Genomic DNA, 23,555 nt, shown 5'->3' on the forward strand with positions numbered 1-23,555 from the left:
CATGTTTCACAACAAGGAGCAGCCCAACGATCAAGCGCAGCAAGGACCTGGGCCGGCACCCCGGAGCCCATGTGGCCACCTGGCACCGCAGAACTACAGCTCCCAGCACGCCTCGGGACGGAGCAGCCCACCTGACCCTGCGGGGACTCTGGAACGCCCCCCCCCACCGTGGCCCTCCCCTCCTCTGCTCGCTCTGCACTATGGCAGCTTCCAACATCCCATCCTGCTCATGCTGTCTCTCTCCAGGTGCCCACACAGGTACCGAGGGAGCCTTCAGACCACCTCCCCAGTAAGGCAGCTTGTGCTGACGGGCCTGCTTCAGTGCCCCGCGTCTCTTGCTGGGGGAGCAAGCTCTCCTTTTCTGAGAACTTTCTTCTTATTTCCAACCTGAACCTTCCCTGGCAAGGCCTGACAACCACCACCATAAGAGAACAGATGTTTTACTAAGACACACTGAGAAAAGCAGGGATGGAAAGGCAGTTTTCGGGGTGGGAGTCTTCTTCCTGAGAGGAGTCCATTCTCCTGTCCACGTTGGCTTTCATGAGAGCTGCCAGGCGGGAGAACCTCCGTCCTCCTGATGTGCCCTCCAGGCTGTAGAGGTGCCCCAGTAAGGAGAGGCAGCGGGTCTGCTGAAGCATCCAGGCTAGCTTCTTCCTCCTGACACACAAGAGAAACTGCTGAGCCCAGAGGCACGGCTGTAGAGCACCAAACCAGACTGGGCAGGGGAAAGTGGGGTGGCAGCTGAGACACGTACACCTCCTCAGAGGAAGGGAGCTAGTGCTGGAAGGGCTGCCGGCATGGAAGTGGGCAAATGAAGAAGTGCTGCCAGGGGCAGCCAACCACTACAGAGGGTGTGTTGGCACGACAGCACTGGGGGGGAAGTGATGCCAGGCACCAGCAGGAGAAGGACTATCGCAACTCTGAGCCTTCTCCTCATCATCCCCCCAACCTTAACCCAACCCCATCCTGTCCCTTGAGGTCACTGCCTTCCTTCCCCTGTTAAGCCCGTCCTCCCTGTTCACATCTCTCTGTTCCCAGCCACCCCGGCCTCATCCAAAACGTGCCAGCAGGTGCATCCCTCGGCACAAGCTGCTTTCTATGCAAAGGCCCAGGGACTGCACAGGGGGGCAGCGTGAGGCTGCACTGGCCCCTGTTTGACCCACACATCGTGCCTTAATGCCTCGGTCCTGCTAATGAGCTATGGGACAGCTTAGGCGTGGCCTGAAGTCCAGGCAGGCCTGGGCCTGAATGCCTGGCACCAGAATACTGTTCCTTTCCCACGCTCTCCATTCTGATGCTTACCGAGCCTCTAGCAGAAGAGAGGGTGTTCTTCTGTTTGTGTCACAAAGAGCACCCTGAAACCTTTCCCACAGAGACTTGACAAAGACTCCGGAGTGTGTCTGAGGACGCTTTTTCAGAAGGCTCAGCACCTGCCTGGTCATTTTCTTGGCCAGCCCCACGCGTCCTAGATTACAGCAGACCTGCACAGGAAGAGGAAGCCATGAAGACATGGACCGCTTTCCCAAGCCTCTCCTCCTGCAGAGGCTGCAGAAATGTGTTGAGGGAATCTGGAAACAGCATAGATCCCACGGCCTGCTGCAGCTGAGCAAACCAAGATACCAGGATAACTGTGAGAAGCTCCTATGACAATGTTCCCACATCGCCCAACTGAGGAGTGCAGGAAAATATCGTTACCAGCAGCTGATACCAAAGACAAGGTCTACGTGACTACTAATCACAAGGGGACTGTTATCTTGCAGGTGGGGTTGTTTTCTTCTAGTTGTTTTTCTGAGTGCTTTGACCAATAACCTTGTGTGAAACACTGTCCACCCCTGTTAAGTTCTCTATAAAAGTTAGGCTATTCGGGCAATAAAATGAAGCATGATCTGACTCTACTGTGTGTCTGTCGTGCTTTCGGCCGTGCTTCCTGCAACAGAAATGTACAAGGGGCTGGGTATAGCAGGGACACCCCCTGCAAGAAGGACGTCACCCTGCCGCTTTACCTCCGCTTTGAGGCTGAAGAAGGTCGCCTCCTCAAAGCAGTCTAACACAGTTGCTGTCTTCCCCATGGAGTTCCTCAGGACCTCTGCTTCATTGAGCTTCATAAGGGCCTTTGAGCAAGCACACAGGCAGCAGGTGAGCATCGGTGCAGAGCCCCCAGCTAGCTCCACCCTTCCCTCTTGCCTCCTGTGGCACCTGCCTTAGGAGGGCCCGCATCTCCCCATGTGATCCCTGCCCTAGCACAGTGCCCCGTGGGCTCAGAGCTCAGGCACCAAGGGAGCCTTCAGACTGCCTCCCAGGTAATGCAGCTTGTGCTGACGGGCCTGCTTCAGTGCCCCACGTCTCTTGCTGTGGGAGAGGCAAAGCGCAGGAAACAGTCCGGCTCTGCCCCCACTGTTTCTTTTGGGAGGCCCCTCAGCGGGCGTGTCCTGTTGCAGTGGACTCCAGGTTCAGTGCGTGCTGGCAAGCAGGGTCGCTCACCATGTAGCTGTTGGAGACGTGCAGGTAGGCAGCCGCACACTCCAGCAGGTAGTAGAAGGCTCAGGAAGCATTGCCCGTTGCCACATAGTGGCGAGCCAAAGGCATAAGCACTGATTCAATGACGGTTTCGCATTTGCAGGAACACTCGCCACCGTCCTTCTCTTTGGTCCTGCTGGGCTGCGCAGTTGTCCATTTGCCCTCTGGTGGAAACCGCTCTGACGCTCTGGTCAGAGGCAGGTTGCCAGGAAAAGAAGAGAGCAAAGAGCAGATGAGCATCACCTGAGATGACCCTGCTCACTCGAGCTCACTCGTTTCCACAATCATCAGAACCTTGTCTCCTCACCTGAACTCCTCCTCCGAGAAAGCCTGCTGCGGCTGCAGGGCATTTGAACTACCTGGGAAGAAGAGAGCGTGTCAAGGGACTCCCCACGTAGCCCGGGCTAAGAGCTGCAGGCTTGCAAGGGTCCTGCCGAGCAGACCCAGGGCACAAGAGCTGCGGTGATCATCCTCGTCCCCTGGCTTATCCCTGGTGCTGGGGACCCGGTGGGCCCCAGCCCAGCCTGCATGGGCCTGGACTTACAGAGGGAGGGGGCTCCACAGCACGGCACACAGACTACCCTCAGGGCTGTGAGTACTGTCATTCTTCAGCTGTTCTCCAGAGAGCACCAAGGCCTCCCAGCTGTGCCAGTCATCCTCGTCAGCAGAGCCCTGGCAGTTTTCCCGGTCCTGGGGACTGGGGACGGCGAAGCGGTGGAAGGCCACAAAGTCCCCTCCGTGGCAGCTCTGGCATTTGTGCGCGTGCTTCTCCAGGAAGGCAGCACACTTGCGCTGCGTGCTGGCCCTCTGTCTCTTGGGCCACAGCTCGTAGGCTGCCTCCCGCAGCAGCAGGGCACAGAAGGCCAGAACGCCAGCCTGCTGCTCCATGGTCTCCTTGCTTGTAGACGGCCTCTCCACCCCTGAAAGGCAATGGATGGTGGCCTCAGCCAGAGTGGTAGAGGCATTCCCAACAGCCGCTGGGAACTTCCCTCTGCACAAAGCTGGTGGGGGAAGGCCTCCTTCAGCTACAGCGCTCCTGGGTCTTGGATGTCTCTGGGCACCCCTGTGTCCTTCAGCCACTTAAGGATGTTGTCACTCACCAGCATGTCCAACAAATAATTCATCTGATGTCTGGTGCAAGTGGGAAGGATGTGAGCCAGCAGCTGGGTGATAAACACTGGCCCTATGATGGCTGCAAACTTCAAAACCATCTGCTTCTGCAGCGTGATCCGGTCCAGCTCAGCCAGCGCAATCTCTGTCAAGAAGAAGCAAAACGTCTCTCTCTTTTGTGTCCCGGAGCCTGAGCTTGGAGAGGCTGGACAGTACCACCACAGGAAACAGGGTAGACTTTGGCCTCTCTTCCTCAGGATGGCACCTGCTGGGCAATTTCAGCCCAGGGGAACGTCTTCAAGATGGCTCCACTCCTCTTGCAACCACAGGCCACAAGGCCCAGGGATAAGAGAGGCTCAAGCGCGCAAGCGCTCCTCCACCACGGATGGGGAGGGCACGATCCTGCGGGTACACGTGACCCGTGATGCGACCTACCAGAGCTGAACTAGGCTGACGCCCAGCAGCGCACACAGAGAGCAGAGAGCGCGTTCACCACCTCAGAGCTGGACTTGGAGCTCCCCACAACTGCTGTGGGCCTCACAGATGGCCCACGGCCCGGAGGGGGACATCTGTGTCCTTAAGCACAGAGCTCTTTCTGCTCAGACCAGAGTTGCCTTCCTGGCAGGGCCCCCCAGGCTGAGAGGGTGCCTCTGCAGCATGCCGATGCCCAGCCCCTCTCTCACGTGCACCCCAGGAAAGGACCCCAGCACATCTGCGAACTCAGCCCCTCACCTTTCAAGGCGGCCGGCAGCACGGTGGTCTCCAGGCTGACGTCTGCTCTGATGGTGCAGACCCTGCCACTGTTATTCCTAGCACTGGAGCTTGAGGTGGATGAGACAATGGGTGAAGCCTCGACTGCAGAAGCTGGGAAGGGAGAGAGAGAGCATGAACAAGGTGGGGCAAGTCCAACCTGTCACAGTTGGGTGCGCTTCATGGCCCGCACTGAATGCGGTCAGTGAGCAGGACAAACCGGTTTCCACTGTAATGGTTTTGTCTGCATTGCCCTTGCAACTCTTTTTCTGCCTTCGGACCAGCTGCCCAGCTGTACTGAATGAATATCCCGCAACAGAACGCAGCGGTTGCTACCTTTGACAGCGCTCCCTCCCACAGCCAGGGAAATTGCCAGTGATAATCCAAAAGGCAAAGCCCATGCAGGCTGTCCCCAGGGCAACAGCACTCTGCTTGGCATTGCTCTTGCAATTACTGCTCTTGCGTTACTGCCAAGCTCCTCAGTTCCCAGCGCCTTTGCGGGCATTTCTGGTTTTGGATTCAACTTTCCCAGGTCTGAACCTCTCCTGCAGAAGGGCTTTCTTCTTGAGGGAGCTGGTGGCTTGCCAAGGTGACAGCAAGGTGTGCAGGAGCCCACACCTCAGACAGATCGAGTTCTGTCCTTCTGCCAGATCGGACTCTGCCCAGACTCACTGGAAATCACAGAATCACACAGAATCACAGAATTTCTAGGTTGGAAGAGACCTCAAGATCATCGAGTCCAACCTCACAGCTAACAGTCCCCACTAAACCATATCCCTAAGCTCTACATATAAACATCTTCTGAAGACGTCCAGGGACGGTGACTCCACCACTTCCCTGGGCAGCCTGTTCCAATGTCTAGCAACCCTTTCGGTAAAGAAGTTCTTCCTAACATCTAACCTAAAACTCCCCTGGCGCAACTTTAGCCCATTCCCCCTCGTCCTGTCACCAGGCACGTGGGAGAACAGACCAACACCCACCTCGCTACAGCCTCCTTTAAGGTATCTGTAAAGAGCAATAAGGTCGCCCCTGAGCCTCCTTTTCTCCAGGCTGAACAAGCCCAGCTCCTTCAGCCGCTCCTCGTAGGACTTGTTCTCCAGGCCCCTCACCAGCTTCGTCACCCTTCTCTGGACCCGCTCAAGCACCTCGATGTCCTTCTTGTAGCGAGGGGCCCAAAGCTGAACACAGTACTCGAGGTGCGGCCTCACCAGAGCCGAGTACAGGGGGACGATCACTTCCCTAGCCCTGCTGGCCACACTGTTTCTGATACAAGCCAGGATGCCATTGGCCTTCTTGGCCACCTGAGCACACTGCTGGCTCATATTCAGCCGACTGTCCACCATCACTCCCAGGTCCTTCTCTGCCAGCTTTCCAACCATTCCTCTTCCAGCCTGTAGCTCTGCTTGGGGTTATTGCGCCCCAGGTGCAGGACCCGGCACTTGGCCTTGTTAAACTTCATGCAGTTGACCTCAGCCCATCGGTGCAGCCTATCCAGATCCTCCTGCAGAGCCTTCCTACCCTCCAGCAGATCGACACACGCACCTAACTTGGTGTCATCTGCAAACTTACTGAGGGTGCACTCAATGCCCTCGTCCAGATCATCGATGAAGATATTAAAGAGGACCGGCCCCAGCACCGAGCCCTGGGGAACGCCACTAGTGACTGGCCTCCAACTGGACTTGACTCCATTTACCACGACTCTTTGGACCTGGCTATCCAGCCAGTTTCTAACCCAACGAAGCGTACGCCAGTCCAAGCCAAGAGCAGCCAGTTTCCTGAGGAGAATGCTGTGGGAGACGGTGTCAAAAGCCTTGCTGCAGTCAAGGTAGACCACATCCACAGCCTTTCCCTCATCCACCCAGCGCGTCACTTTGTCATAGAAGGAGATCAGGTTCGTCAAGCAGGATCTGCCTTTCATAAACCCATGCTGACTGGGCCTGATCGCCTGCTTGCCCTGCAAGTGCCGCATGATGACTCCCAAGAGGATCTGCTCCATGAGCTTCCCTGGTACTGAGGTCAAACTGACAGGCCTGTAGTTCCCCGGGTCAGCCCTCCGGCCCTTCTTGTAGATGGGCATCACATTTGCTAGCCGCCAGTCAACTGGGACCTCCCCCGATAGCCAGGACTGCTGATAAATGATGGAAAGCGGCTTGTCGAGCTCCTCTGCCAGTTCTCTCAGTACCCTTCGGTGGATCCCATCCGGCCCCATCGACTTGTGCACATCCAAGTGCCGTAGCAGGTCACCAACCATTTCTTCGTGGATGGTGAGGGCCACATCCTGCTCCCCATCCCCTTCCACCAGCTCAGGGTACCGGGTATCCAGAGAACGACCAGTATTGCCACTAAAGACTGAGGCAAAGAAGGCATTGAGCACCTCCGCCTTTTCCTCATCTCTTGTAACTAAGATTCCCCCCGCATCCAGTAAAGGATGGAGATTCTCCTTAGTCCTCCTTTTTTTTTTGTTATCTTTAACGGCAGTAGCCAGACTGAGCTCCAGATGAGCTTTGGCCTTCCTAATTTTGTCCCTGCACAGCCTCGCTACATCATTATAGTCCTCCCTAGTGGCCTGCCCACTTTTCCAAAGATTATAAACCCTCTTTTTTCTCCTAAGATCAAGCCACAGTTCTCTGTTGAGCCAGGCTGGTCTTCTTCCCCGCTGGCTCATCTTTGGGCACATGGGAACAGACCGCCCCTGCGCCATTAGGATTTGCCTCTTGAAGAGCGCCCAGCCTTCCTGGACCCCTCTGCCCTTCAGAACCGCCTCCCAAGGGATTCCACCAACTAGTGTCCTGAGCAGCCCAAAGTCAGCCCTCCGAAAGTCCAATACAGTGGTTTTACTGGTTCCCTTCCTGGCCTCGCCAAGAATAGTGAACTCCACCATTTCGTGGTCACTCTGCCCAAGACAGCTCCCGACAATCACATCCTCCACCAGTCCTTCTCTGTTTGTGAAGAGAAGGTCTAGCGGGGCACCACCCCTGGTAGGTTCACTAATCAGCTGCGTCAGGAAGCTATCTTCCACGCTCTCCAGAAACCTCCTAGACTGCTTTCTCTGGGCTGTGTTGTGCTTCCAGGATATGTCAGGGAACTTGAAGTCCCCCACGAGTACAAGCGCTGAAGATTTCGCAACTTCTGCCAGCTGCCTGTAGAACTCCTCATCCGTCTCCTCATCCTGGTTCGGCGGTCTATAGCAGACCCCGACCAGGACACTAGCCTTGTTGTCCCTGCCGATCCTAACCCAAAGGGACTCGATCTTGTCATTCCTAGCCTCGAGTTCTACAACATCAAAAGACTCTCTAATATAGAGAGCCACAACGCCACCCCTTCTGTGCTGCCTGTCCCTTCTGAAGAGCTTATAGCCAGGCATCGCAGCACTCCAGTCATGAGACTGGTCCCACCACGTTTCCGTGATGGCAACCAAGTCGTAGCCTGCCCGCTGCACGATGGCTTCCAGCTCCTCCTGTTTGTTACCCATGCTGCGTGCATTGGTGTAGATGCACTTCAGCTGGGCCTTTACCTTATCCTCCGGCCTTGCCATTGTTCCCCCTGGCACAGCCCCAACAATCCTTGCTTCAGCCCCATCCCCCTTCTTACCTAGTTTAAAGCCCTATCAATGAGCCCTGCCAGCTCATGGCCAAGGATCCTTTTTCCCCTAAAGGATATGGACCCGTCTACGGCCATCAGACCAAGTGCTGAGTAAAGTGCCCCCTGGTCGAAAAACCCAAGATTTCTGCGTTGGCACCAGCCCCGGAGCCACATGTTTAACAGGTGGGCTTTCCTTGTCCTCTCCGTACCCCTCCCTGTCAACGTAGGGATGGATGAAAACACCACCTGCACTCCCGCTCCATCCACTAACCGTCCCAGCCCCCTAAAGTCTCTTTTGATAGCCTTCAGGCTTCTCTCTTCAATGTTGTCACTGCCCGGCTGGACTATCAAAAGAGGATAATAATCAGAGGGGCGTACCAGGCTGGGAAGCTTCCTGGCAACGTCCCTGACCCTGGCCCCAGGGAGGCAGCAGACTTCCCTACGGGTAGGGTCAGGCCGACAAATAGGGCCCTCTGTTCCCCTAAGGATAGAGTCTCCCACAACAATCACCCTTCTTTCTTTCTTGATGGAGGCAGTCCTGAGGCGTGGAGTCGACCTCCTCGCCCTAGGCATCCTCCTGGGAACACTTGCTACCTCTTCCTCAGTTACTGGTCTATCAAGCTCCAGGGCCTCAAACCTGTTTCGTAAGGGCACCTGGGAAGGTGGGGCCGGAAGGGGAGGGCATCACCTGCCATGTCGAGCAGGGACCTGTCTCCATTCCTCCTCAACTCCCAGATCCCCTCCCTCTGCCCGACGGCGACAGGGCAGGGGGTCCACCCCCATTTGGGGTGTCTCACCTCGATACCTCTCCTTGAGGCCCTGCAGGGAGTTACTCCGCAGGTCTATCTCCCGCTCACACTCCCTGATGGCCCTCAACCTCTCCACCTCCTCCTTGAGCTCCGCCACCATGTGGACCAGGTCATCCACCTGCTCGCACCTCACGCACGCAGTGTCTCTGCCTCCCGCCGATGGCAGCAGCAGGCTCTGACACTCCCTGCATCCGGTGACCTGAACCGCTGCATTCTTTAACGGGCAGTCGGTCTGGGTGTATACCGACTTCCTGGAGAGCGCACCGTGCCTGGTGGAGACCATTATCACCTAGCTAACGACTGTCGTTAAGAGGTGTTCGTGTGGGCAGGCGGTTGCTCTCCGCCCTTCCTGCTCGCCCTTCCTGCGCGCCCTGCCTGCGCGAACTGCCGCGCCACTCCCCTCTGACACGCCACTCCCTGTTTGCCCGCCCTGTTCGCCGTGCTCCTGGTCACTCGCGCTCCCTAGGGGCTGCTTTTGAACGGCCGGGGAGGGGGCGCTGCTGGCTCCGCCTTCGCCTCGTCAGCCTCCCTCACGAGGGCTGCCGGGTCCTGGCGGCTCCCTCAAGTAGGCTCGATGCCGGAAAATTAGCCCTGCCTGGCCTGATCCCCCGCTCCGCTGCAGAACGCGTCTGCCCCGGAGCCGATCGCCTCGGCAAATGGCCAATAGCAGTGAACAAAATATCTTGTGTGATTTGGGGCTTAGTTTTGGTCAGGAACCTGATTGTCCAGAAACTGTAAATGTAGGGGGATATAAACTAGCCAACTTAAGGTCATTTTGCAATATCTAATTAGCATACGATCTGGATAAGGAGTCTGAGATGGACGAATCTTCAGAAAGTGGGTGCAAATTAGGAATAGGGTATTGGTGCCCTGCTTTTCAGCATGCTGCAATAGCTTGTTTCCTGGTTGATCTTCACAGGTTGGGAGGTGGAGATTGACCTCTCTGAACGCAGCTTGAAGGCCTACGAGACTTTGGGACAGCCGCACATCCTGGCGTACACAGGCATTCTGGGCTCTGGAAAGAGCCACTTACTTACTGAGCTGACCTTTCTGGGCCAGGCCACTGGGCACAGGTAAGTGGGTTTTTTGAGACACTTCCCGTGCCCGTCCCCTGACGTTCGTGGAAGACTGCGATGCCTCTGCCCTGTGCCTGGCCCTCCGCCCCCACCCGTGGGACTGTGCACCCTGCGTTCCTTTGCAGTAAGAACCAGGCGGCGTGAGTCTCTAACTCTCCTGTCTTGGCAGGTGTGGGCTACTGGGGGCCTTTTCTGCAGCTCAAGTGCCTTTTGCTTTTGCACCGCAGGGTTGTCACCATGGAACTGACCGAGGCCAACGTGAGGCAGTCCTTCTCTGCCATCCGTATGCTGGTGGCCAGGGCCCTGGGACTGCAGGCGGGTGAAACGTGCGAGGACCGGCAGCGCACCCTGCAGGCCAAGCTGCAAGGGGCGATAGAAGAGAGCAGATACTGCCTCCTCAATGACATTTTCCTCGTCAAGGTGAGAGCGAGAGGGAGGCCTCCTGAGGTAGTCTGGTTGTTGTTTGGGTGTTCTGCTGGGCTGGGAGTTGCAGCACTCATAGCACCCCGTTCTGATTCCTGGGTCCGGGGAGGCTCCTTGTCTGTGGTGACTTCATGTCCTGTGCCTGTGCCAGGTGTCTTGGTCAGCACCCTGGAAAGGCCAGTGAAGAGAGGCTTGTGCTGACCTCATGCTAAAGCAGAGGCGCTTTGCTCTGCCGTCTAGCTTGGTGGATAGGCATGCCTGGTCGCAGGATGATGTTTCTTTCTGACTCTGCTTTCCTGTCCAGTTTGCCGTCCCAGATAAGGTTTGCAAGATGCGTGATGCTCAAAGGAAAAGGGAGTTGCAGAAGACTTGTAGGAAAGTGCTACAGAAGGTGAGCGTTCCTCCTTCTACCTGGGTCAGAGAAAGAAAACAACCCTGCCTGCTGCAGGCTCCACATCAGAACAGCCTGAGTGGGCAGCAGGACGATGTGCCAAGGTCACCGCCCTTCAGGGCCCAGGAGCCCCTCCTCCCAGAAGCCCCTCTCACGCCCTCCCCATATGCCTCGTAGGTCGCCTCCTGTTAAGTTGGAGGGTATGTGCCCTGGAGGAGGATTGACGCCTTCTGCATTCCTTTGCCCAAGCTCCCTTCTTCAGAAGGGCAAGTGATGTTCGAGGAGGCCTTAAAGTCTCGCAGAAATGAAAAGCCAGTAAGCTTCTGAAGAGGGAAGCAGCTGGGGAGAGACTTCTGAGTATTCTCCGTCTCCGGAGAGAGAGGCTACATCTCCTCCCCTAGAGGACGCTTGAGAATCCACCAGACTCCACACAGATCCATCTGCTTTTTTCAGACCCTTGGAGGAGAATTTGGCATATTTGTCATCGACAACGCCCACTTCATCGACCCTGCCTCCTGGACTGTCATGTGGCCCGTGCTCCAAAGCATCACACTCTTTATGGTGATGAGCTTAGCTCCTGGCCACGAGAGAACGGAGAGCTTTTTCAAAGCTGCAGCAGACAGCACAACGTCCCAGAGAATCAGCTGTCTTCATCTGGAAGAGCTGAAACCTGCAGCTGTGATGCAGAAAGTCTGCCAGAACCTTGGAGTGGTCAGCATCCCCAGGGATCTAGCAAGGTATGTTGCAGGCCACGGAGCTCTTCTGGAGGGGTTGGACCTATGCTGCCACGGAAGGAAGTCGCCCCGCAGGAAAGGAAGCACGGGGCCTTCTGGCAGCATCCTTGACTCCAGCAAGGACCTGGGTTTCTCCTTAAGACTCACCACAGCAGGTGTGAGCTAAGAATAGGCAGCTCCCAGGATGCAGCACGTGGGCAGTGACAGCCCTTTGCTGTTGCAGAGGAGGGAGGGCAAGGCAGGGAGGAAAGGGGAGAGAAGAGGAGAGAGGAGAGCAGAGGGAGATGGATACCCAAGCCTCAGCGTGGCTGAGGTGTGAAAAAGGCTTTGACCGATGTAGCCAGGCTGCAGTAGGGATTCCCAGGAGCAGGGGTCCAGCCAGCTGCCAGAGCAGATCTGGGCTCCTGAGGACAGAGAAGATCAGGCTTGCTGTGTTGTGCTTTGGACATTGCTCACGACCATTTCCCTCAGACTCCAGCAAACAGTGTAGGGTCAGGGGTCCCAAACGCCCAAGCCAGTGGGAGGACCACCCCCTTCTGAAGTGAGCCGTAGCTGTGACAAAGAGGCTGGTTACCCTGTGAGGCCTGAGTGACTCGGCACCCGCCCATCAGAACTGTGTTGCACCATACTTCCCTGGTGTTGGTCACTGCTGGGTCTGCTCCTGCCCAGGTTCCTGATCCAAAGAAGCTCTGGCATCCCATATTACTGTGAGGAACTGCTGCACTGCCTGCATCACAACAACATGCTCTTGTTCAGCACTGGGAGGCAGGACAAAAAAGTAGAGGACAACTGGGAGGGCTTGATCGGTAAGCACTCTTGTTGCGGACTGGCTAGATGCTGTTGCATGTCGCTTCCTCCCCCCCCCCCCCCCCCCCCTTCCCCCCGCACGACCGTGTCCTGTGGCAAATGTGGCCATTTGCCAAGGTGATCGGCTCCGGGGCAGACGCGTTCTGCAGCGGAGCGGGGGATCGGGCCAGGCAGGGCTAATTTTTCTGGCATCGAGCCTACTTGAGGGAGCCGCCAGGACCCGGCAGCCTCGTGAGTGAGGCTGACGAGGCGAAGGTGGAGCCAGCAGTGCCCCCTCCCCAGCACTTCAAAAGCTGCCCCTAGGGAGCGCGAGTGACCAGGAGCGCGGTGAACAGGACAGGCAAACAGGGAGTGGCGCGTCAGAGGGGAGTGGCGCGGCAGTTCGCGCAGGCAGGGCGCGCAGGAAGGGCAGAGCGTTCCCCCTGCCCATATGAACACCTCCTTAACGACAGTCGTTAGCTAGGTGATAATGGTCTCCACCAGGCACGGTGCGCTCTCCAGGAAGTCGGTATACACCCAGACTGACTGCCCGTTAAAGAATGCAGCGGTTCAGGTCACCGGATGCAGGGAGTGTCAGAGCCTGCTGCTGCCATCGGCGGGAGGCAGAGACACTGCGTGCGTGAGGTGCGAGCAGGTGGATGACCTGGTCCACATGGTGGCGGAGCTCAAGGAGGAGGTGGAGAGGTTGAGGGATATCAGGGAGTGTGAGCGGGAGTTAGACCTGCGGAGTAACTCCCTACAGGGCCTCAAGGAGAGGTACCGGGGTGAGACACTCCAAATGGGGGTGGACCCCCTGCCCTGTCGCCATCAGGCAGAGGGAGGGGATCTGGGAGTTGAGGAGGAATGGAAACCCTAGCTAACGACTGTCGTTAAGGAGGTGTTCATATGGGCAGGGGGAACGCTCTGCCCTTCCTGCGCGCCCTGCCTGCGCGAACTGCCGCGCCACTCCCCTCTGACGCGCCACTCCCTGTTTGCCTGTCCTGTTCACCGCGCTCCTGGTCACTCGCGCTCCCTAGGGGCAGCTTTTGAAGTGCTGGGGAGGGGGCACTGCTGGCTCCACCTTCGCCTCGTCAGCCTCACTCACGAGGCTGCCGGGTCCTGGCGGCTCCCTCAAGTAGGCTCGATGCCAGAAAAATTAGCCCTGCCTGGCCCGATCCCCCGCTCCGCTGCAGAACGCGTCTGCCCCGGAGCCGATCACCTTGGCAAATGGCCACATTTGCCACAGGACACGGTCGTGCGGGGGGAAGGGGGGGGGGGGGGGGGGGGAGGAAGCGACATGCAACAGCATCTAGCCAGTCCGCAACAAGAGTGCTTACCGATCAAGCCCTCCCAGTTGTCCTCTACTTTTTTGTCCTGCCTCCCAGTGCTGAACAAGAGCATGTTGTTGTGATGCAGGCAGTGCAGCAGTTCCTCACAGTAATATGGGATGCCAGAGCTTCTTTGGATCAGGAACCTGGGCAGGAGCAGACCCAGCAGTGACCAACACCAGGGAAGTATGGTGCAACACAGTTCTGATGGGCGGGTGCCGAGTCACTCAGGCCTCACAGGGTAACCAGCCTCTTTGTCACAGCTACGGCTCACTTCAGAAGGGGGTGGTCCTCCCACTGGCTTGGGCGTTTGGGACCCCTGACCCTACACTGTTTGCTGGAGTCTGAGGGAAATGGTCGTGAGCAATGTCCAAAGCACAACACAGCAAGCCTGATCTTCTCTGTCCTCAGGAGCCCAGATCTGCTCTGGCAGCTGGCTGGACCCCTGCTCCTGGGAATCCCTACTGCAGCCTGGCTACATCGGTCAAAGCCTTTTTCACACCTCAGCCACGCTGAGGCTTGGGTATCCATCTCCCTCTGCTCTCCTCTCTCCTCTTCTCTCCCCTTTCCTCCCTGCCTTGCCCTCCCTCCTCTGCAACAGCAAAGGGCTGTCACTGCCCACGTGCTGCATCCTGGGAGCTGCCTATTCTTAGCTCACACCTGCTGTGGTGAGTCTTAAGGAGAAACCCAGGTCCTTGCTGGAGTCAAGGATGCTGCCAGAAGGCCCCGTGCTTCCTTTCCTGCGGGGCGACTTCCTTCCGTGGCAGCATAGGTCCAACCCCTCCAGAAGAGCTCCGTGGCCTGCAACATACCTTGCTAGATCCCTGGGGATGCTGACCACTCCAAGGTTCTGGCAGACTTTCTGCATCACAGCTGCAGGTTTCAGCTCTTCCAGATGAAGACAGCTGATTCTCTGGGACGTTGTGCTGTCTGCTGCAGCTTTGAAAAAGCTCTCCGTTCTCTCGTGGCCAGGAGCTAAGCTCATCACCATAAAGAGTGTGATGCTTTGGAGCACGGGCCACATGACAGTCCAGGAGGCAGGGTCGATGAAGTGGGCGTTGTCGATGACAAATATGCCAAATTCTCCTCCAAGGGTCTGAAAAAAGCAGATGGATCTGTGTGGAGTCTGGTGGATTCTCAAGCGTCCTCTAGGGGAGGAGATGTAGCCTCTCTCTCCGGAGACGGAGAATACTCAGAAGTCTCTCCCCAGCTGCTTCCCTCTTCAGAAGCTTACTGGCTTTTCATTTCTGCGAGACTTTAAGGCCTCCTCGAACATCACTTGCCCTTCTGAAGAAGGGAGCTTGGGCAAAGGAATGCAGAAGGCGTCAATCCTCCTCCAGGGCACATACCCTCCAACTTAACAGGAGGCGACCTACGAGGCATATGGGGAGGGCGTGAGAGGGGCTTCTGGGAGGAGGGGCTCCTGGGCCCTGAAGGGCGGTGACCTTGGCACATCGTCCTGCTGCCCACTCAGGCTGTTCTGATGTGGAGCCTGCAGCAGGCAGGGTTGTTTTCTTTCTCTGACCCAGGTAGAAGGAGGAACGCTCACCTTCTGTAGCACTTTCCTACAAGTCTTCTGCAACTCCCTTTTCCTTTGAGCATCACGCATCTTGCAAACCTTATCTGGGACGGCAAACTGGACAGGAAAGCAGAGTCAGAAAGAAACATCATCCTGCGACCAGGCATGCCTATCCACCAAGCTAGACGGCAGAGCAAAGCGCCTCTGCTTTAGCATGAGGTCAGCACAAGCCTCTCTTCACTGGCCTTTCCAGGGTGCTGACCAAGACACCTGGCACAGGCACAGGACATGAAGTCACCACAGACAAGGAGCCTCCCCGGACCCAGGAATCAGAACGGGGTGCTATGAGTGCTGCAACTCCCAGCCCAGCAGAACACCCAAACAACAACCAGACTACCTCAGGAGGCCTCCCTCTCGCTCTCACCTTGACGAGGAAAATGTCATTGAGGAGGCAGTATCTGCTCTCTTCTATCGCCCCTTGCAGCTTGGCCTGCAGGGTGCGCTGCCGGTCCTCGCACGTTTCACCCGCCTGCAGTCCCAGGGCCCTGGCCACCAGCATACGGATGGCAGAGAAGGACTGCCTCACGTTGGCCTCGGTCAGTTCCATGGTGACAACCCTGCGGTGCAAAAGCAAAAGGCACTTGAGCTGCAGAAAAGGCCCCCAGTAGCCCACACCTGCCAAGACAGGAGAGTTAGAGACTCACGCCGCCTGGTTCTTACTGCAAAGGAACGCAGGGTGCACAGTCCCACGGGTGGGGGCGGAGGGCCAGGCACAGGGCAGAGGCATCGCAGTCTTCCACGAACGTCAGGGGACGGGCACGGGAAGTGTCTCAAAAAACCCACTTACCTGTGCCCAGTGGCCTGGCCCAGAAAGGTCAGCTCAGTAAGTAAGTGGCTCTTTCCAGAGCCCAGAATGCCTGTGTACGCCAGGATGTGCGGCTGTCCCAAAGTCTCGTAGGCCTTCAAGCTGCGTTCAGAGAGGTCAATCTCCACCTCCCAACCTGTGAAGATCAACCAGGAAACAAGCTATTGCAGCATGCTGAAAAGCAGGGCACCAATACCCTATTCCTAATTTGCACCCACTTTCTGAAGATTCGTCCATCTCAGACTCCTTATCCAGATCGTATGCTAATTAGATATTGCAAAATGACCTTAAGTTGGCTAGTTTATATCCCCCTACATTTACAGTTTCTGGACAATCAGGTTCCTGACCAAAACTAAGCCCCAAATCACACAAGATATTTTGTTCACTGCTATTGGCCATTTGCCGAGGCGATCGGCTCCGGGGCAGACGCGTTCTGCAGCGGAGCGGGGGATCAGGCCAGGCAGGGCTAATTTTCCGGCATCGAGCCTACTTGAGGGAGCCGCCAGGACCCGGCAGCCCTCGTGAGGGAGGCTGACGAGGCGAAGGCGGAGCCAGCAGCGCCCCCTCCCCGGCCGTTCAAAAGCAGCCCCTAGGGAGCGCGAGTGACCAGGAGCACGGCGAACAGGGCGGGCAAACAGGGAGTGGCGTGTCAGAGGGGAGTGGCGCGGCAGTTCGCGCAGGCAGGGCGCGCAGGAAGGGCGAGCAGGAAGGGCGGAGAGCAACCGCCTGCCCACACGAACACCTCTTAACGACAGTCGTTAGCTAGGTGATAATGGTCTCCACCAGGCACGGTGCGCTCTCCAGGAAGTCGGTATACACCCAGACCGACTGCCCGTTAAAGAATGCAGCGGTTCAGGTCACCGGATGCAGGGAGTGTCAGAGCCTGCTGCTGCCATCGGCGGGAGGCAGAGACACTGCGTGCGTGAGGTGCGAGCAGGTGGATGACCTGGTCCACATGGTGGCGGAGCTCAAGGAGGAGGTGGAGAGGTTGAGGGCCATCAGGGAGTGTGAGCGGGAGATAGACCTGCGGAGTAACTCCCTGCAGGGCCTCAAGGAGAGGTATCGAGGTGAGACACCCCAAATGGGGGTGGACCCCCTGCCCTGTCGCCGTCGGGCAGAGGGAGGGGATCTGGGAGTTGAGGAGGAATGGAGACAGGTCCCTGCTCGACATGGCAGGTGATGCCCTCCCCTTCCGGCCCCACCTTCCCAGGTGCCCTTACGAAACAGGTTTGAGGCCCTGGAGCTTGATAGACCAGTAACTGAGGAAGAGGTAGCAAGTGTTCCCAGGAGGATGCCTAGGGCGAGGAGGTCGACTCCACGCCTCAGGACTGCCTCCATCAAGAAAGAAAGAAGGGTGATTGTTGTGGGAGACTCTATCCTTAGGGGAACAGAGGGCCCTATTTGTCGGCCTGACCCTACCCGTAGGGAAGTCTGCTGCCTCCCTGGGGCCAGGGTCAGGGACGTTGCCAGGAAGCTTCCCAGCCTGGTACGCCCCTCTGATTATTATCCTCTTTTGATAGTCCAGCCGGGCAGTGACAACATTGAAGAGAGAAGCCTGAAGGCTATCAAAAGAGACTTTAGGGGGCTGGGACGGTTAGTGGATGGAGCGGGAGTGCAGGTGGTGTTTTCATCCATCCCTACGTTGACAGGGAGGGGTACGGAGAGGACAAGGAAAGCCCACCTGTTAAACATGTGGCTCCGGGGCTGGTGCCAACGCAGAAATCTTGGGTTTTTCGACCAGGGGGCACTTTACTCAGCACTTGGTCTGATGGCCGTAGACGGGTCCATATCCTTTAGGGGAAAAAGGATCCTTGGCCATGAGCTGGCAGGGCTCATTGATAGGGCTTTAAACTAGGTAAGAAGGGGGATGGGGCTGAAGCAAGGATTGTTGGGGCTGTGCCAGGGGGAACAATGGCAAGGCCGGAGGATAAGGTAAAGGCCCAGCTGAAGTGCATCTACACCAATGCACGCAGCATGGGTAACAAACAGGAGGAGCTGGAAGCCATCGTGCAGCGGGCAGGCTACGACTTGGTTGCCATCACGGAAACGTGGTGGGACCAGTCTCATGACTGGAGTGCTGCGATGCCTGGCTATAAGCTCTTCAGAAGGGACAGGCAGCACAGAAGGGGTGGCGTTGTGGCTCTCTATATTAGAGAGTCTTTTGATGTTGTAGAACTCGAGGCTAGGAATGACAAGATCGAGTCCCTTTGGGTTAGGATCGGCAGGGACAACAAGGCTAGTGTCCTGGTCGGGGTCTGCTATAGACCGCCGAACCAGGATGAGGAGACGGATGAGGAGTTCTACAGGCAGCTGGCAGAAGTTGCGAAATCTTCAGCGCTTGTACTCGTGGGGGACTTCAAGTTCCCTGACATATCCTGGAAGCACAACACAGCCCAGAGAAAGCAGTCTAGGAGGTTTCTGGAGAGCGTGGAAGATAGCTTCCTGACGCAGCTGATTAGTGAACCTACCAGGGGTGGTGCCCCGCTAGACCTTCTCTTCACAAACAGAGAAGGACTGGTGGAGGATGTGATTGTCGGGAGCTGTCTTGGGCAGAGTGACCACGAAATGGTGGAGTTCACTATTCTTGGCGAGGCCAGGAAGGGAACCAGTAAAACCACTGTATTGGACTTTCGGAGGGCTGACTTTGGGCTGCTCAGGACACTAGTTGGTGGAATCCCTTGGGAGGCGGTTCTGAAGGGCAGAGGGGTCCAGGAAGGCTGGGCGCTCTTCAAGAGGCAAATCCTAATGGCGCAGGGGCGGTCTGTTCCCATGTGCCCAAAGATGAGCCAGCGGGGAAGAAGACCAGCCTGGCTCAACAGAGAACTGTGGCTTGATCTTAGGAGAAAAAAGAGGGTTTATAATCTTTGGAAAAGTGGGCAGGCCACTAGGGAGGACTATAATGATGTAGCGAGGCTGTGCAGGGACAAAATTAGGAAGGCCAAAGCTCATCTGGAGCTCAGTCTGGCTACTGCCGTTAAAGATAACAAAAAAAAAAGGAGGACTAAGGAGAATCTCCATCCTTTACTGGATGCGGGGGGAATCTTAGTTACAAGAGATGAGGAAAAGGCGGAGGTGCTCAATGCCTTCTTTGCCTCAGTCTTTAGTGGCAATACTGGTCGTTCTCTGGATACCCGGTACCCTGAGCTGGTGGAAGGGGATGGGGGAGCAGGATGTGGCCCTCACCATCCACGAAGAAATGGTTGGTGACCTGCTACGGCACTTGGATGTGCACAAGTCGATGGGGCCGGATGGGATCCACCGAAGGGTACTGAGAGAACTGGCAGAGGAGCTCGACAAGCCGCTTTCCATCATTTATCAGCAGTCCTGGCTATCGGGGGAGGTCCCAGTTGACTGGCGGCTAGCAAATGTGATGCCCATCTACAAGAAGGGCCGGAGGGCTGACCCGGGGAACTACAGGCCTGTCAGTTTGACCTCAGTACCAGGGAAGCTCATGGAGCAGATCCTCTTTGGGAGTCATCATGCGGCACTTGCAGGGCAAGCAGGCGATCAGGCCCAGTCAGCATGGGTTTATGAAAGGCAGATCCTGCTTGACGAACCTGATCTCCTTCTATGACAAAGTGACGCGCTGGGTGGATGAGGGAAAGGCTGTGGATGTGGTCTACCTTGACTGCAGCAAGGGCTTTTGACACCGTCTCCCACAGCATTCTCCTCAGGAAACTGGCTGCTCTTGGCTTGGACTGGCGTACGCTTCGTTGGGTTAGAAACTGGCTGGATAGCCGGGCCCAAAGAGTTGTGGTAAATGGAGTCAAGTCCAGTTGGAGGCCAGTCACTAGTGGCGTCCCCCAGGGCTTGGTGCTGGGGCCGGTCCTCTTTAACATCTTCATCGATGATCTGGATGAGGGCATTGAGTGCACCCTCAGTAAGTTTGCAGATGACACCAAGTTAGGAGCGTGTGTCGATCTGCTCGAGGGTAGGAAGGCTCTGCAGGAGGATCTGGATAGGCTGCACCGATGGGCTGAGGTCAACTGCATGAAGTTCAACAAGGCCAAGTGCCGGGTCCTGCACCTGAGGCGCAATAACCCCAAGCAGAGCTACAGGCTGGGAGATGAGTGGTTGGAGAGCTGCCTGGTAGAGAAGGACCTGGGAGTGATGGTGGACAGTTGGCTGAATATGAGCCAGCAGTGTGCTCAGGTGGCCAAGAAGGCCAATGGCATCCTGGCTTGTATCAGAAACAGTGTAGCCAGCAGGGCTAGGGAGGTGATCGTCCCCCTGTACTCGGCTCTGGTGAGGCTGCACCTCGAGTACTGTGTTCAGTTTTGGGCCCCTCGCTACAAGAAGGACATGGAGGTGCTTGAGCGGGTCCAGAGAAGGGCGACGAAGCTGGTGAGGGGTCTGGAGAACAAGTCCTACGAGGAGCGGCTGAAGGAGCTGGGCTTGTTCAGCCTGGAGAAGAGGAGGCTCAGGGGCGACCTTATCGCTCTCTACAGATACCTTAAAGGAGGCTGTAGAGAGGTGGGGGTTGGCCTGTTCTCCCACGTGCCTGGTGACAGGACGAGGGGGAATGGGCTAAAGTTGCGCCAGGGGAGTTTTAGGTTAGATGTTAGGAAGAACTTCTTTACTGAAAGGGTTGTGAGGCATTGGAACAGGCTGCCCAGGGAAGTGGTGGAGTCACCATCCCTGGAAGTCTTCAAAAGACGTTTAGATGTAGAGCTTAGGGATATGGTTTAGTGGGGACTGTTAGTGTTAGGTTAGAGGTTGGACTCGATGATCTTGAGGTCTCTTCCAACCTAGAAATTCTGTGATTCTGTGATTCTGTGATTATTCAGGGTACCAGCATCAGAAGACAAAGAATTTACAATGGGAAATGGAAGCACATCCCAGCTCTTCTGTTGGCAGTCAGCAGCAAATCTCACACCCTTTTTTTTTTTTTTTTTTTTCTACTGATTCTGTGGTTGCCGTATACCTCAATATTTGTTGTGGTTTAACCCAGCCAGGAGCTAAGCACCACACAGCTGTTTGCTCACCCCCGCCCCCCTGTGGGATGGGGAAGAGACTTGGGAAAAAAAAAAAGTAAAAGCTTGTGGGTTCAGATAAAGACAGTTTATTAGTGTCGCGTTAAAGAGGTGTAGCTGATTAACCGTTACGGGCCCGGTTGGATTCAGAGTACTGAACCAGTCGGACATTCACCAAAACTGGGGGTCCGTTCGGACATTCACCAAAAACGTAATAACCGCCTGGGGGTCCGCTCAGACATTCACCAAAAACGTATTAACCACCTGGGGGTCCGTTCAGACATTCACCAACAATGCATTAACCGTCTGGGGGTCTGGTTAGATTCAGAACACTGAACTATCACGGATAACCACCCTCACCCTAGTTGCATTAATGAGAGCTATCACAATGCAATCAAGTATGGTTTATTACAGCAACAGATAATCAGGTTCTTTTGGATTGCCGGTGATAGTGACTATCTGCAAAAGCAAGCTAGTATGCATGAAATACACAGGTGTTATAGGTGTTACAGATGTTATACAGGATGTTACAGATGTTATAGATGTTATAGATGTTACAGATGTTATAGATGTTATAAGTGTTACAGATGTTATAGGTGTTACAGGTGTTACAGGTGTTACAGGTGTTACAGGTGCGCAGCCTAGGAATAAACGCGTTAAAAAGGATCAAAGACTCTATAGAGATTTATAAGCAAATATTCAGATCTCACCCAAAGGCGTCCCAATGGGGGGGGAAGAGAGGCTCAGCCCGTCGACTGATCCCAGGAGTCAGGAGGTCCTAAGGATGTTGTATGTCCTCGGGATGGTATCTCCCCTGACGATGGTATCTTCCCTAACATCCCCTCTCTCTTGGGCCAATTTATATGATTTTCTGTCTTCTAGGTGGAGCTTGAGTGGCTCTAGTCAAGCATATCTTAGTTATGATTGGTGTAAAGTTTTCCCGTCTCCGTTTAAAGTAATACGCTCCGAGAAATTCAGAGCGCATGCTCAGTGAGGGGTGGTCGCACCTTGGAGGCGGGTAGCTTTTGGGATGGAGGTGTGTTTTGGTATTATAATGATATTATAATGAGCAAAAAGTACACTAGGGTACAGCATTTGTCAAAACATGACAGGTCTTTGGCTTAGGGTGGCAAAAAGTGCAGCTTTGTGCACAAGAACAATCGAGGCCCCACCTGATTACAGAGCCTAGCCGTGGTGTCTCCACTCCACTCTACGCTCTGTGGTGTTCCTTAGAGCTAGCACACCAAGTTTCCCCAGCACGATAGCATCTAAGGTTGGGAGCCTAGGGAATGCTCAGATAATGCAGTTATGCCCTACCCTGAAAGCCTCTTCAATGCTGTACCTTTTCCTTAAAAGTGTGAATGTTAGTTTTATTTTCCTAGTTACTTCAGGCATTGACAGAAAATAAATAATAATAATGTGTACAAAACAAGTGATGCACAATGCAATTGCTCACCACCCACTGACCAATGCACTTCCCATCCCTGAGCAGTGCTTCCCCCCCACTCCAGCCAGCCACCCCATATTAATTGTTCAGCATGACATCATATGGTATGGAATATCCCTTTGGCTAGTTTTGGTTAGCTTCCCTGGTTCTGTCCCCTCCCTGCTCCTTGTGCTCCCCCAGCCTCCTCACAGGCAGGGTGGTGTGAGCAGCTAAGTTCTTGGCTTAGTGTAAGCACTGTTCTGCAACAACTAAAACGTGTGTTATCAACATTATTCTCATTCTAAACACAAAACACAGCACAATACAAGCTACTAGGAGGAAAACTAACTCTATCCTAGCTGAAAACAGGACAATAATAAAGCTCAAAAAGAAATGGTAAGAGTTCAGATGCAGATGAAACAAAATTCACCTGGCTAATGTACAAAAAGTTTCAAGAACTTCAGTATCTACTTAACTTGTCTATGCTGTTTTGGTTGAGTTCTTTTCCCTTCTTTACAGAATTATTCTCCCCAAACTTAAGAGAAGGAACTCTTACAATCATGTATAATTTATTCTAATTTAAGTAAAGAATTCTTCTGCTTTTAAAGGTGTGAAATCCTCAGTTGGGTCCCTGGAGATTAATCTAAAACATGTCAAACTTGACTTGAACAGAACCTGAATTAAACTGTCAAGCTTATGAATAAGGTTGTCTTATGCAACATGAGAATGATTCTTCCCTTAAGAATTTTTTCTTGATTCTTGTTTTCAAAGATGAATTTCCTGGATAAACTTCTCATAAGAGTTATGCCTACATAGGCTTTGTATGATGGTCTGGTGAAATATATGCTTGACCCTAGTAACAGGGAGATTTTAGTATGCAGCTATTTGCTTTCATATTTAAGTTACTCATAAAGTTGCAGCCTTTATCCTGAAGTCACATTTCAGTTGTGTGCCTTACTGAAAGGATAATGACACAAGTTTATACTCCTGACAGTCACCGTTCTGTCTGAAGTACTAACAAAACACTTTTCCCAGGTGCCTTAAAATGAGATACACTTCAGAACAACCTTTGGGTTAAGAGTTCTCTCTGTCTGCTCCAATAAAATTATGGAAAATCTCAAAAAAAAAAAAAAAAACACCTCTGTAGATTTATAATTTATCATGTTTTGCTAAAATAAGCAACATCAGGACTCTCCAAAAGTTGATGGTCTTTCCCATAAATATTGCAGATAAATATTTGAATTTAATTTTATCTTTGACTAAATC

The 23,555-nt window shown here is 54.8% G+C and overlaps 1 pseudogene; it reads right to left on the reverse strand.

Moving 5' to 3' along the window:
- Positions 1 to 216: 216 nt before the first annotated feature.
- LOC113841926 (adenylate cyclase type 10-like) lies at positions 217 to 16,127 on the reverse strand (annotated as a pseudogene).
- Between the last annotated feature and the right edge of the window lie 7,428 nt (positions 16,128 to 23,555).

This window comes from Anas platyrhynchos, chromosome W (assembly GCF_047663525.1).
Source record: "Anas platyrhynchos isolate ZD024472 breed Pekin duck chromosome W, IASCAAS_PekinDuck_T2T, whole genome shotgun sequence".
In the NCBI taxonomy this organism is placed as follows: Eukaryota; Metazoa; Chordata; class Aves; order Anseriformes; family Anatidae; genus Anas; species Anas platyrhynchos.